Source organism: Lupinus angustifolius, chromosome LG01 (genome assembly GCF_001865875.1).
Source record: "Lupinus angustifolius cultivar Tanjil chromosome LG01, LupAngTanjil_v1.0, whole genome shotgun sequence".
NCBI lineage: Eukaryota > Viridiplantae > Streptophyta > Magnoliopsida > Fabales > Fabaceae > Lupinus > Lupinus angustifolius.
In genome coordinates, this window is record NC_032009.1 from 13,926,572 (window position 1) to 13,940,295 (window position 13,724).

Below are 13,724 nucleotides of genomic sequence, written 5' to 3' on the forward strand. Positions count from 1 at the left end.
CAAATCTATCAGTCAAGTGGCTAGTACTAATGAAATCATTAATATTTCATTGCCTCCATAAACCTGAGTTTGACTATCATAATAGAAAATGTTAGAAAATTTGAGATTAAATAATATTACATGAACAATTTCTCTTATTTAGTTGTGTATAATATTATTGTTGTTCTTTTTTAGTACCACAATGGAAAGCAACATCGAGTAAGATATTCTGGCACAAAATCATAGAAAATAAATATAATAATTACAAAGACGAGTTGGTGTTTTATTTTTTTTAGTTTTTACAAGCTATCAATTTAAATGAGGAGGAGCTACATGGTAGAAAAAGAAGAGTAAAAGAGACTGAACTATCTGCACAAAATTATCTCAGGATTATTTCATTTATTTGTCCTTCCTTGAATCCATGGTGTATTATAATTAATGTATACATATGAGTCACAATAATGGGGGTGGAACTAGGAATTGGGTCATCTAATATTTTTGGCAGACAACCTTAAACCTCCAATGGTACATCAGATTCAATTTTCAAATGGTTTAATTGGACAGTTCTAAGAATATACTCTGGTAGCTCTGCCTCTTCTCTTGCCTGCCAATATAGGCATCCATCAGGTGAGACCTAACCTATGAACTCACTTTTAGTTCGCTTCAAAGCGAACTAGCTTTTTAGCTATTGCATGGATAGTCCTTTAATCTGAACCGTTAGTAGTGTTACCGATGACTTGTTGTAAAAAGAAGCCTTGTTGTGAACAGAAGACGTGGGAGCAGAGGAAGACTTCTGCTTTTGTTCAGAAGTCATGTAAGAGAGGGGCATAAACATAGTACACAGAAGTCATGTGGAGCTATACTGACTTTTGAGTGTACTTTGCAGCTTTATTCGATGTAATGGTTGTGTAATGGGCTTTCCGCTTTATTGGACCTGACTTGTTTTTAGCTTGGGTTTTCTTTACCTAATTTTGTTTACTTATTTTTGAAAATTTCCGGCTTTACTTAAAAATAGTGTTTGGACCTATCTATTTTTAATTATTGAAGATAAATAGCTAATGTTTAGAGACCTTTTTAAAAGAGGGAAATACAATAAATTTGGTAAATGTAAAATGTTAATATAAATTGAATTATTTAAAATTAAGTTAAAATAATACTAAATTTAATGATTCTCTAAATGACCTCATGTCCCGCACCTAGGCGGTTGCCTATGACGTCATGACCTTCCTCGATATCCAACTGTAGTCTAGTCTTGATTTGTATTTGTTTGTCCGGTAGGGAAAATGTTATCATCAACCATGAAAGAACTTGGTCTAGCACCATCATCTTGATTGATGTTCAACATCATATCATTGTGATATACATTTGTTGATTGAGGTGTACCTAATAAGGTATTAATGAAATCACTATCTTTCGTAGAAAATGAGTGACAATGAGGCAAGATATCACCAATGTGATGCTGGTGTGATGGTTGATAGTGAAAAGACATTCTCTCGATTGAATATTATAAGAGTCAAACATTGTGGGTTGATATATCGGTTGTTGTGACAAATTTTGTTGCGACATAAAAGGTTGATTCATCATAGGTTGGAATACTGGAGTTCGAGGTGTAGGAGGTTGATTTGGATGGTAGTATTGTGGTTGATTTTGTTGATAATTTATTTGGCATGGGTCTCGGAGTTGTAATTCCGGAGATCAGAAGAGTTTAGAATTGGTGAGATATCAATTTGTATATTGTTGTGTGGATAGGAAATTGAATTGGAGGTCCTTGCAAGACTTTATCTACGGGATGACTCCAATGGTCGACCCATTGTGTATGTTTAATGGCCCAATTTGCATCTTGATATGAATGTTTATCAATTCTATATAGTGCAACATTATTTTAGGTGATCGTGGCATGTCTTGAACCAAACCAAATTGTAGTCTCACTCAATCTGTTTGATGTCACTCGACAATCGAGAAACAAATCAAAGTTATGCATGCGCTCCACACCTTCTTATCTTGTTCGACATGATGAGGGAGATTGTTGATGCCAGTCTCATATGGGAGCCATTTGAACTAACAAATGAAGAGACCATGTTGTTAGAAAATTGAAATATTGCTATAAATTGTAACATATAATAGTTTAAGAATTTTTACGTTATTGACATCCATATGATCTAAGCGTGACCTATATCTTGTCAAATCTCCAAGTGGAATTCTTTGAAAATTATAGTTGCCAACACCCACCTATACAATTTTGATATTAATTATAATGGAGATGAATTTTGTTTGTTATAAATAAAATTTATATATATAGGTAAAAATATATATTACCTTGATGCAAATGGATAAGTAGGTAGAACTTGAACTCTAGGTGTAAGGAAAGGCAAGCGATACCATGCTCAAGATTGTAAAAGTATCAAGCAACCACTCATGGCCTTTGCATTTGGTTTTGTTGCCCGATACATCTCCCTATACAAGTTAGCAAAACAAGTTGAACCCCAACTATAACGGCGAACTATCTATAGGTTTATCGCACCCCATCATATCTTGTCCATCAATTGGAAATTTTCCTAATAGTTCTATACACAATTCATTCCAATAAAAAAGGTAGGTCCAATTGTTAGTAGACCATTGACATTTACTCCCAATTGGAGTGAAATATTTTCCAAAGTAATAGTACATTCACCTCATAGAAGATAAAAAGTATATGTCACAAGCCTCTGTCTTTCAACGAGAGATGTAATTAAAGATGAATCTATTTTATAATATTTGATGCGAGATATTTGTGAAATCCCAGTGAGGTTTAATAGATCCTTTAATAATAGTTCTTCTACAAACAAGTTAACGTATCTAAATTTAATTAGATCTTTAGATGAGTCTTGTAAAAAATATTGAACTTGTTAAAGTATATAGCAAGAAATATATTTCTAATTTAGTATTAATAATTATAATTGTGAAGTTGTTAATAGAAATATTTTTTGGGAGGAAATTGTGATGTAAGTTTTTGAAAAATTTAAAAACATTAAAAATATGAAAGAAAAGGAGGAAAGGATTGAACCAACATTCTTCCTCCAATTAAGTTAATTTTGACCAAATGAGCTATTCACTATATTATTTAAATTGGTTTTGAAAATAGTATATATTATGTTAATTACATTTGACTGAAAGTTATTATGTACGTAATAGGTTACTGGACTAGAACTTGTGGCTTTTATGCATAAGAAGTTGAGTAAACCAAATTAACTAAACCTATTTTAATGAATTCGCTTAAATTCTAACTAAAAATAATAACACAAATTAAACGACCAAAAAATATACAAACCAAATAATTAATGAATGATGATCTATGTTGATCTTGTAATCTCAGTAATTGTAACTCTGCCATTTTAGTTCAAGTTATGTGAAAATAAATAATTCGATTTGATTGTAGATAGTAACTTGTATTTATTGATGGAGAATTGTTGTGAATTTATAGTAGAAAATAAATTGTATGTTTAAATATTGAAAGTGTAATAAATGGGGTGGCAATATTCAAATTCGAATAAGGCTGGGAACCTGAAAAAGTTTGAAACCTGAAAAGCCTGCATGAATGCATTGTAGTTTGTAAAAAGCCTGAAAAGCCTACATTCAAAAGTCCAATCATTATGCGTTGTAGATATGAAGTCAGGTTGGTGAGGACGAACTTTCTGCAAACTGGCCCAGTCTATCACGACTTAGGGGTAGTTGGACTAACACCGGCCCATACTATCACGACTTTCTGAGTACTTGGACTGACATCGGCCTTGTCCTTCATGACTTATGTGTAATTGGACTGACACCGTCCCAGTCCTCCACGACTTCAGACGTAGGACTATCACATATGCACTAGTCTCCTCAACACTTCTTTTGCAATATGAAAGTGTGTCATTTTGCACTAGGACTTGTGTTTTTTATATAAAAGGTCAAGCATATAGTGTCATTAGGACTTAAATGCATGTCATATAGTTGGTAGAATGAATGGGGAAAAATTTTATATTGTCTTTGTTGGTAGAGTTCTAGGAATGCATGAATCATGGGTTGATTATAATAAACAAGTAAATAGTTTTGGTGGTAGTTTGTTTAAGTCATACACTAATTTGGAAATAGCACATATGGAGTGGGAGAAATTCGTTAATAACAATTTGGTCTATGAAAGGGATAACCACCTTACTACCAATGGCGGAATAAACTTATATGGAGATGCATGTAGATTTGATGATTGAAGTGAATTGTTACAAGATTCAATCCTAGTGCGACATCGTGATCCATACATGGATGGTGTAGTTGTTGGTTTTTGTTTATGTGTAATGTTCATAATTGTAAGTAAATTATTATTGGGTTTTTAATGTGTAATCATTTGCTATATCATAATTGGGTGTATGTGTTGATTATATAATGAATTATCCTATTATTAGAATATTGTTATTGTCCATTTAGTTTAGTAATATTTTTTAGTTATTATCATTGTTTCCAATTTTGGTTTATATTACTTTCCAATTTTATTCACCATTTATATACTGTACACACTACATTTATACACATCATAGTTTCTACCACACCCCATAAATTTGCATCTCCTCACTCTCCATTAGAAATTTAATCACAGTTTATACCAGAAAGCATATGTAGAGATATCACACACCCACATAAACTCACACTCACATACTACACACATCTCATGAACTATTTTGGTGGAAATGAAATAGAAAAAAACAATAATGTAAGTTTATCTTCACTTAATCTTCATCCTCTAATGTATTCTTCTCTACTTAACATATGCTATTTAATTTTTTAAACTTTTCAAGAACATTGGTTGAGGTAAAACCTTTACATTTAATATCTTCTTTGTGTTGGTAAACACTATATTTATTGTGGTCTTCAACGTGTATTTATTATTTTGTTGAGTGAAATGCATTTCTAGATTTGAATGTAGGTCTTCAACGTGCATTTATTGTGTTGGTAAAGACTTGATCTTTGTGTAATGTAGGTAGATACATTTCTAGATTTGAAAGTAGGTGCATTTATATATTTTTTCAAAGAAATAAATTTCTCATTTTGAACCTCGAAATCTACGTTTCATAACTAGAAACCTAGAAATTTAATAAATGCACGTTTAATGTGAGTGAAAAACATTTATTACTTTGTTGAGTCAAATGTATTTATTATTTTCAACTTGCATAATAAATGTTGACTTCCATTCTCTGTAATGTATGTAGATGCATTTCCAGATTTCCAATGAAGGTTCATTTATTATTATTTTTTTAAAGAACTACATTTCTTATTTTTAACCTTGAAATCTATATTTCATAACTACAAACCTGGAAATTTATTAAATGCACGTTTAATGTTAGTGGAAATTTTTTATTATTTTCTTCATTGAAATGCACGTTTAAAATAATTAAATGTGCGTTTATTATTTATTAATTTCCAAATTTCATAGGCAATATATTATATTCACCCATTGAAGTACAACTCCAATTTTTTATTTTTCATTCAAAATAATTGTGTTAGTATATTTTATATTGAACTAAAAACAAAAAAAATGTCAAAATTACATAAATAGGATTTGAACCTACAACTTAGATTAAAATGATTTCATTTAGTAATATTTTTTTAGTTATTATTATTGTTTCCAATTTTGGTTTATATTACTTTCCAACTTTATTCACCCTTTATAAACTCTACACACTATATTTATACACATAACATTTCTACTACACACCCCATAAATTTGCATCTCTTCACTCTCCATTAGAAATTTAATTACAGTTTATACCAGAAAGAATATTTAGAGATATCACACACACACATCAATTCACACTCACATACTGCACAAATCTCATGGACTCTTTTGGTGGAAATGAAATAAAAGAAAACAATAATGTAAGTTTATCTTTACTTAATCTTCCTCCTCTAATGTATTCTTCTCTACTTAACAAATCCTATTCAATTTTTTAAATTTTGTAGGAACATTGGTTGTGCTAAAACCTTCGCATTTAATATCTTCTTTGTGTTGGTAAACACTACATTTATTGTGGTCTTCAACATGCATTTATTATTTTGTTGAGTGAAATGCATTTCCAGATTTGAACGTAGGTCTTCAACGTGCATTTATTGTGTTGGTAAAGACTTGATCTTTGTGTAATGTATGTAGATGCATTTCTAGATTGGAATGTAGGTGCATTTATTATATTATTTCAAAGAAGTACATTTCTTATTTTGAACCTCGAAATCTATGTTTGATAACTACAAACCTAGAAATTAAATAAATGCACGTTTAATGTGAATGAAAAATATTTATTATTTTATTGAGTCAAATGCATTTATTATTTTCAACTTGCATAATAAATGTTGACATCTATTCTCTGTAATGTATGTAGATGCATTTCCAGATTTGAATGTAGATTCATTTATTATATTATTTTGAAAGAAATATATTTCTTATTTTGAACCTTGAAATCTATGTTTCATAACTACAAACCTAGAAATTTATTAAATGTACGTTTAATGTTAGTAGAAAACATTTATTATTTTCTTTACTGAAACACATATTTAATATAATTAAATGCACATTTATTATTTATTATTTTCCGAATTTTAGAGGGATTATATTCACCAATTGAACTATAACTTCAATTTTTTATTTTTCATTCAAAATAATTGTGTTAGTATTTTTTATACTGAATTGAAAACGAAAAAATGTGAAAATTATAGAAAGTAAATTTGAACCCACAATTATGAGATTAAGATGATTAATTTTTACCAATTGAACTAGACCTTTTACTTGTTTATTTTCATTCATAATAGTTAAAGTTAATTTAAATAATTTTAAACTAGATTGTCATATTTATTCAATTTCTCACTAAAAAATGTGGACATTACAGAAGTGGGATTCAAACCTAAAACTATGACATTGGAATGATTGATTTTTACTAATTGAACTAGGCATTATACTTGTTCATTTTCATTCATAATAGTTAACTTAAGTAATTTTAAACTGAAATTTGAACGCAAATATGTTAAAAAGATTCTAATAGGATTTGAGCCCCCAACATTTTGATTGATGAAATATTACTAACCAATTCAACTGCACCATTAATAATTTGATATTTATTTAAATTAAATTTAATATTTTTACAACTTTTTGAATAACAAATTGCAAAACTTAAGGATGAAATATTGGAACTTAAAATGACAAATGTTGAAAAGAAAAGAACATTTGTAACACTCCCACATAATATTGTCACTATATTTGATGATGACATTGTGGAAGATAAGTTAATTAGTAAGAGAAAATCTCCTTATCAAAGAAAGAGTGTCATGATAATGTTTATTTATAATTGTGATTATTTACTTGAAACATTGCTAAAAAGTAGTTTGTGACATATATCTAATATTTCCTTTTTTTTCAACAAAGGGAAAATCTGTGATAGAAGAAAATAACAATGACTTTTTTAAAATTGGTAAAACATTATTTAATACAGCGATTTCTGCAGAAAAACCAATCAAAAAATGTAAGACATCAATTTCAACTTCACCCGCATTAAAGAAATATTTCAATAAAATTATGACCCATGCATCAAAACCAAAAGGTCGTACAATCTTGAAGGTATTACTCAATTTTTACCACAACATAAAATTAATAATATTTTCATTAAATTTGTGTGTATTATTTGTCTCAGGAAGTAAAATCTTGTTTTTGCCCTACTCTAGGTATGGATCTAACTTGAGAGGAATATAGGGTCTCTGCATATATCTTCAATGATCAATTGGATTTGAAGTGAGAATTATTAAATTTTTCCATAATTTTTTTACAATGCCTTCCGCTTATGTAATATTTTGTTACTTGTTCACCCGTGATGAGTTGTTTATGATTGGAGATGAGAGTGGTACACGTTGTGAATTTCTTTCTCTTACTATCGGAAGAGATGTTAATGAGAAAGTAAGAACACATGTTTAAATTTATATTTTTTCCAATCTAAGAACACAATATGTAATAAATTATTAATAAAAAAATTGACCAGATTCTCACCCTACTTGCCAAACTAAGAATACATGTGGAGAGACATGGTGATGCACTCATCACAACTTGGTACATTCCACCTTCATTTTTGGTAAGGAAATAAAATTAAAAATATATAAGTGTATATTTTTATTATGTAAATAACTATTACATTCTTATGTTTAGGTTGATGTCCTTTTTGGAAAGTGTGACAAGATCATTATTTCAAATTATATGAATACATGGATGCCCCGCTCTACCGATCTAAAATATGTAATATTTTCAACAATTTTAATTTTATGCTTTCCTATAATTAAAAAATTATATTATGATTTTTTTAATTCAACAAGATATATGTGCTGATAGTTGAAGACCACTTTCATTGGTACTTAATGGTAGTTGATATTGATGACTATGCCATTTATAAGTTGGATACTTGAGATATGAAATCTTATTGCCAAAGAAGGCATTCAGATATTATAAAGCTGGTTTAGATTTTTTTACATCATCTTCTCATTTAATAAGTTATTGTAAATTATAAATATTATTGACAAACTATTCAAAATATAGGCAGCTACTTTGGATAAGGTTCTTGACCTACCAGAATATGATAGACAAATGACATACTTCCCCAAGAAGTTATCAACATGGGAGATAATAAATGAAGTGGGTCAACCTAACCTAGGGAATATGTATAAATATTTTTAAAAACTACTTTATGTTCTCAACTTTTATGACATTTTTATCTTTATCGTAGTCAAAATTCTGCAACATGGGTTATGCAATGACTTGAAATGGAGGATGTATTCATTTCTAGTGTGATTGAGGAGGTACAATTATTTTAATTATTACAATGTAGTATTAAATTTATGAATAACATTAAACTTGATAACTTTTTAATTAATGTAGCTTCATGATGAAACTATGAGAATGAAGACTGCTCTTAAGTTGGTTATGCATGATATGAAGAAATTGAAGAAGGAAGTCATGACCAAATTTACATTAATATGGTCCAAGCTGTCCTTTATTTATAGACCAAATCCATTTTTTTGCTTTTTAGGAAACATTCCTATTTTTTTATGAATATTTGCAACAATATTGGGACAATTTTTTTGTATCATTATTTTAGTTTTGGAAACACAATGAAAATTTGCATATTGTGATGACTTGCTTATGTAGTATTAATGTTAATCAAATTATTTACTTTCATGTTTCTTAGTCCTTAATTTAGTAATATTTTAATGTACTCTAAAATTTTCTAATTTTGTTTTTACATTTTAAATAAAATTCAAAACGTTTGTAATTACCGGAAAATTACTTAAATGACTCAATAAATATATAGTACCAAAATTACATAAAGTAACAAAACTATTGTATTACTTCAATTAATTACTCACTCTTCCCATTCATTTAAAAAAAGAACGACTACAACTACCAACATTTGGACAATTAAGTCTATTTTGTCCAATTTCTCGACATATGCCACATTGGTGACTACACTTATCTCTTGAGCTCGTCCCAGCAACCACACACACGAATATGGTCCTTTACTTGGCCTTCATTACTAGTATCAGCATTTTCCATGGAACTCGAACTTTGTTTCCTCTGTTTTGCAAGCAAGGTTACTCAAAGCTCCATATCTTCTGCATTAAATCAATTCTTTACTTAGGTCACATTGTTCAAAATTTAGACATTAACCATCCTTTGCTTTTTTGTACATCTCTCAAGAACTAGACAAGGTGGCACATGTGGCATATCAAGAATAAGTAACAAAAAAACAATATCACTACATGGCATCCTAAAAGATTTCATTCTTCTACATGAACATTTAATGACCACGTTAGAACTGCCATCATAAGGGGAACATGTCATTTTATGTTGAGTCTGTAATACTTTCTGACTCTATATATTACATGACTAGATGTTTGGTGGGTAGAAATTATCTTCATTTTTGTAGCTTCCAATTGCGAAATTCTTTGAATACCGATATAGTATATATCGAAGCAGCATGACCCTCTAAATTATGCTAAGGAGTTTGTAACAACTCGTCACCATATGAAGATTTAAAATCTTCAACAACCTCATTATTGTGTATGTGGCTTACACATTGTTATGAAAGTGGTGTAAAAACTCGGTAACATGATATCCAGACTCTACGTACATCCCCATTTGTGAGTGTTACCCGTCACATCGTGATGTGGAATGCAAACCAGCATAGAACTTTCCCCAAATATAAGACATGGCCCACATACTTCTACAATCATAAGTCTGAGCTATGCAAACATTATTTTAAATTCCAAATTTGATTATAAGTTCCTCCCACATCATTTGAAATTCTACAACCTCAACATCAGCATACATAACTTTTTGGAAATCCTTATGAAAATTCTTCTTCTTTATATTTTTTCAGCATTGCTACATATATTCCAAACACATAACCTGTGGTGAGCTTTTGGAAAAACTCTTTGGATTGAATTCTTCATCACCAAGTCCCCATCTGTAACACACTTTAGTTGTTTCCCATTCATTGCCTCCAAATTGTTTTTAGAAGCCACACATATGTTTCCTCTGTCTTCTTTGACACAACAACTATAGCAAATACTGTTGTTTGCTTGTGATGATTCACACTAGAAAATACGACGACTGGAAATTTACATTTATTTCTACCATAGGTTGCATCAAAAGCAAGAACATCTCTGAAAATTGAGTAGTCGAAAATGCTACATCCATTAGCTCATAACAATTGTTGCAACTTACCTTCTTCATGTACAGTATGCCTCCAATATATTGCACAATCTGATTTTCATTGCTCCTTCAAGTATTGTTAGGCTGCTTCTGCATCGCCATTTTCGATCCTTCTTTGCTTCTGGATTTTATTGTACATGTCTTTCCTAGAAAATCCAATGTAGCGGTAACCACCACATTGACTAGAAAATGAAGCAAAACAAATTTTCGTTCCAACGTAGCAATAACCACCACATTGACCAGTAATGTCTGTCTCTGTCACTCTTCAGTTAGAGGTTATCATTCCACCATAATATTCACCAAGTAGTTCGTGACTATGTTCATCAGAAAAGTAACTAACATACCAACCCCCTTTTTCCTTATCAACGTGGATCTTCATTCTTGCTAAACAATAGCATCTTGTCTTTTTTCTAGGCGCCCTCTTTTGAACCACATCATCTTTCTTCTCTCTAAATCCTTCTTTATCACATAAAAATGATTTCCATAGAATTTCATTGTTCTTGTCCCGATAAGTATGATATTTTCTTATACCAAATCCATTCTTCATACCATACATATTATAGAATTCGTTTGCAATGTCATTGTTCAAAAACCTAAATTTTTCAACTTCATCTTCGTTTAATAATCCAAAATCAATTTCTTCAAAATCCAAACTCTCCTATGTGTCATTCATATTTTCAGCATCACTATCGTCAAATTCATCTACCACCTAAATTCAGTAAAATATATCATTTACATGACTGAAATAAAAACAACATGAAATAAAATATTTCTTAAAAAATAAATACCTGACCATAGTTGTTTTCATTGTTGTTAATTTCTTCTTCCATCTAATAGACAAAGAATAAACTGAAAATTAATCAATAAATTTATTTTTAGAAAATTATTTAACAATATAATAGTAACAAACAAGGAAAAAACAGAAAAAATTAATCATTACATATTACCTTAAATATAAATAGAGAAGAAACATATAACTAATCAAAATATTTATCATAACAAAAATAATGAACAATGTTGGAAGAAGCTAATATATTTCACTTCCCAAAATTTTCTTGTTTATAACTAAATATGGTTCGCATTTTAATGTTTTGTTTTTCAAATCATTGAAGTCGTTTTCAACTTCAAGACGTTAAATCTGAAGTCATCATAGTGATTCCCAACTTCAGAAGTGGACAAGACGTCACTGAAGTCATGTTTTCTCTTCAAGACGTCAATATGGAAGTCGTAATGCTTCCTACCGACTTCTAACATGTACCATTTCACGATAACCGATCACAAAACTTTTCCATCCAATGGCTGTAAAGCAGTTCGCTGGGAAGCAAACTACTAAGGAGTTCACATTTTAGTTCTTGCCATCAATCAATATCAGAAGCATTTTAAATGTTTGTTATTGAATTTTCCAACTTTTAGAAGTTAATGTACTATGAACTAATATAATAAAATCTAAGAGGAGTTGAATCCTTCATTATTTCCATTTCTCAGCCTCCACTACAATGCAATAGATGTCTTGAACATGATCAATGCAAGAACTTATGTAATAACCCTTTTGGCTGTGTCATTTATTCTAAGTTAAAATAACAAGTAAGATAGAAAATGGCAAGACCTCTATCAAAATAGAAAGGTGAATGACGAGGCTTGTGACATATCCCAGAACAAGGCCAATGATACCCCTAGCTATTGAGGATGATCCAATGTCCACATTAATCTGCATAATACAAAATTTCTATGAGTGGAATTTACCAGACTATGAAAATGGCAGTAAGCTACATGTATACTAAAGTTCAATTATATCACAAACTATCATATTATTGTACAGAATTTCAAAAACAATGCGGAATTGGGAGTCTCAATTATAATTTTATCATGGAAACTATGTGTAAATGGATCTTAAGAAATCATAGTTTTCACATAATAAGAATGGATATAGATTACCAACCTTTATCCATGGGGACACGATCCTCCTTTGTTGTTGTGTGTTGTTCTTCGTCAATAGAGAAACTTTTTTTATCTCTTTCTCTTTCTTTTTATGTTCTTCCTTTATTGATGGCTAATAGAGCAGTGTTTCTTGGCAAAGATAGAGACAATGTTTAAAGTCTTTATCTGAGAAGTATAGTACTTCCATCAAACACTATATATAGACTCTTTCCCAAGAGTCTTACCATTTCATTCGCATTACACTATTCAAAAACAAAACAGTATATTTATTCATGTAACATGAGGCATTTCTTACATTCTCCCACTTGACTCATGTGACAATACAATTCATGATATAATATATATCAAACATAATGCGCATAATCAGAATATGTTTCCATATTTATTACATTACAAGTCATTATTAAGAACAAGAACTAATAAGAGTCATGTAGGTTGTACATCATTTATCCAATATAGTTCCTTCCATGTACTACTATATTAGCTTTATTCCTAATATGACACATTAATGGAAATACATAATAATGTCATGTTGAAAGAAAATTTTATTTTTAACACTACCATTCTCACATGTGTATATAAGCGTAAAAATAAAATATTAATCATAAACTTAAACATTAATGAGCTCAAAGTGTCAAACATTGAGATTTTATTAATAACATAATGTTCAACATTCATTCGCAGACATAAATCCATGTTTTTAACATGACCAGTAATTATTTTGGGCGGTAACCCTTTCATCAAAGGGTCTGCAATCATAAGGTTAGTGCTAATATGCTCAATTGACACTCTAAATTTCTGAACTTCTTCTTTAACAACAAAGTATTTCACCTCCATATGTTTAGCACCTTTAGAATACTTGTCGTTCTTAGAAAATAAGACTATTACGAAATTCTCACAATAAATTTTCAGCAGCTTGACAATACTATCAACAACCCAAGCCCTAAAATAAAGTTTCGTAACCATTTAGCATGAACTGTAACCTCAAAGCATGCCACAAATTCAACTTCCATAGTTGCTTCGCACTCTTCCATGAGATAGCTCCTCCAGCTAATAA

At 30.1% G+C, this 13,724-nt stretch overlaps 1 long non-coding RNA gene across 1 annotated transcript; it reads right to left on the reverse strand.

Moving 5' to 3' along the window:
* On the reverse strand, positions 236-12,475 carry LOC109342347. The gene is made up of 2 exons (XR_002107052.1): positions 12,336-12,475; positions 236-583 (listed from the first exon to the last, which is right to left on the reverse strand). It is a non-coding gene; the product is annotated as an uncharacterized LOC109342347 (long non-coding RNA).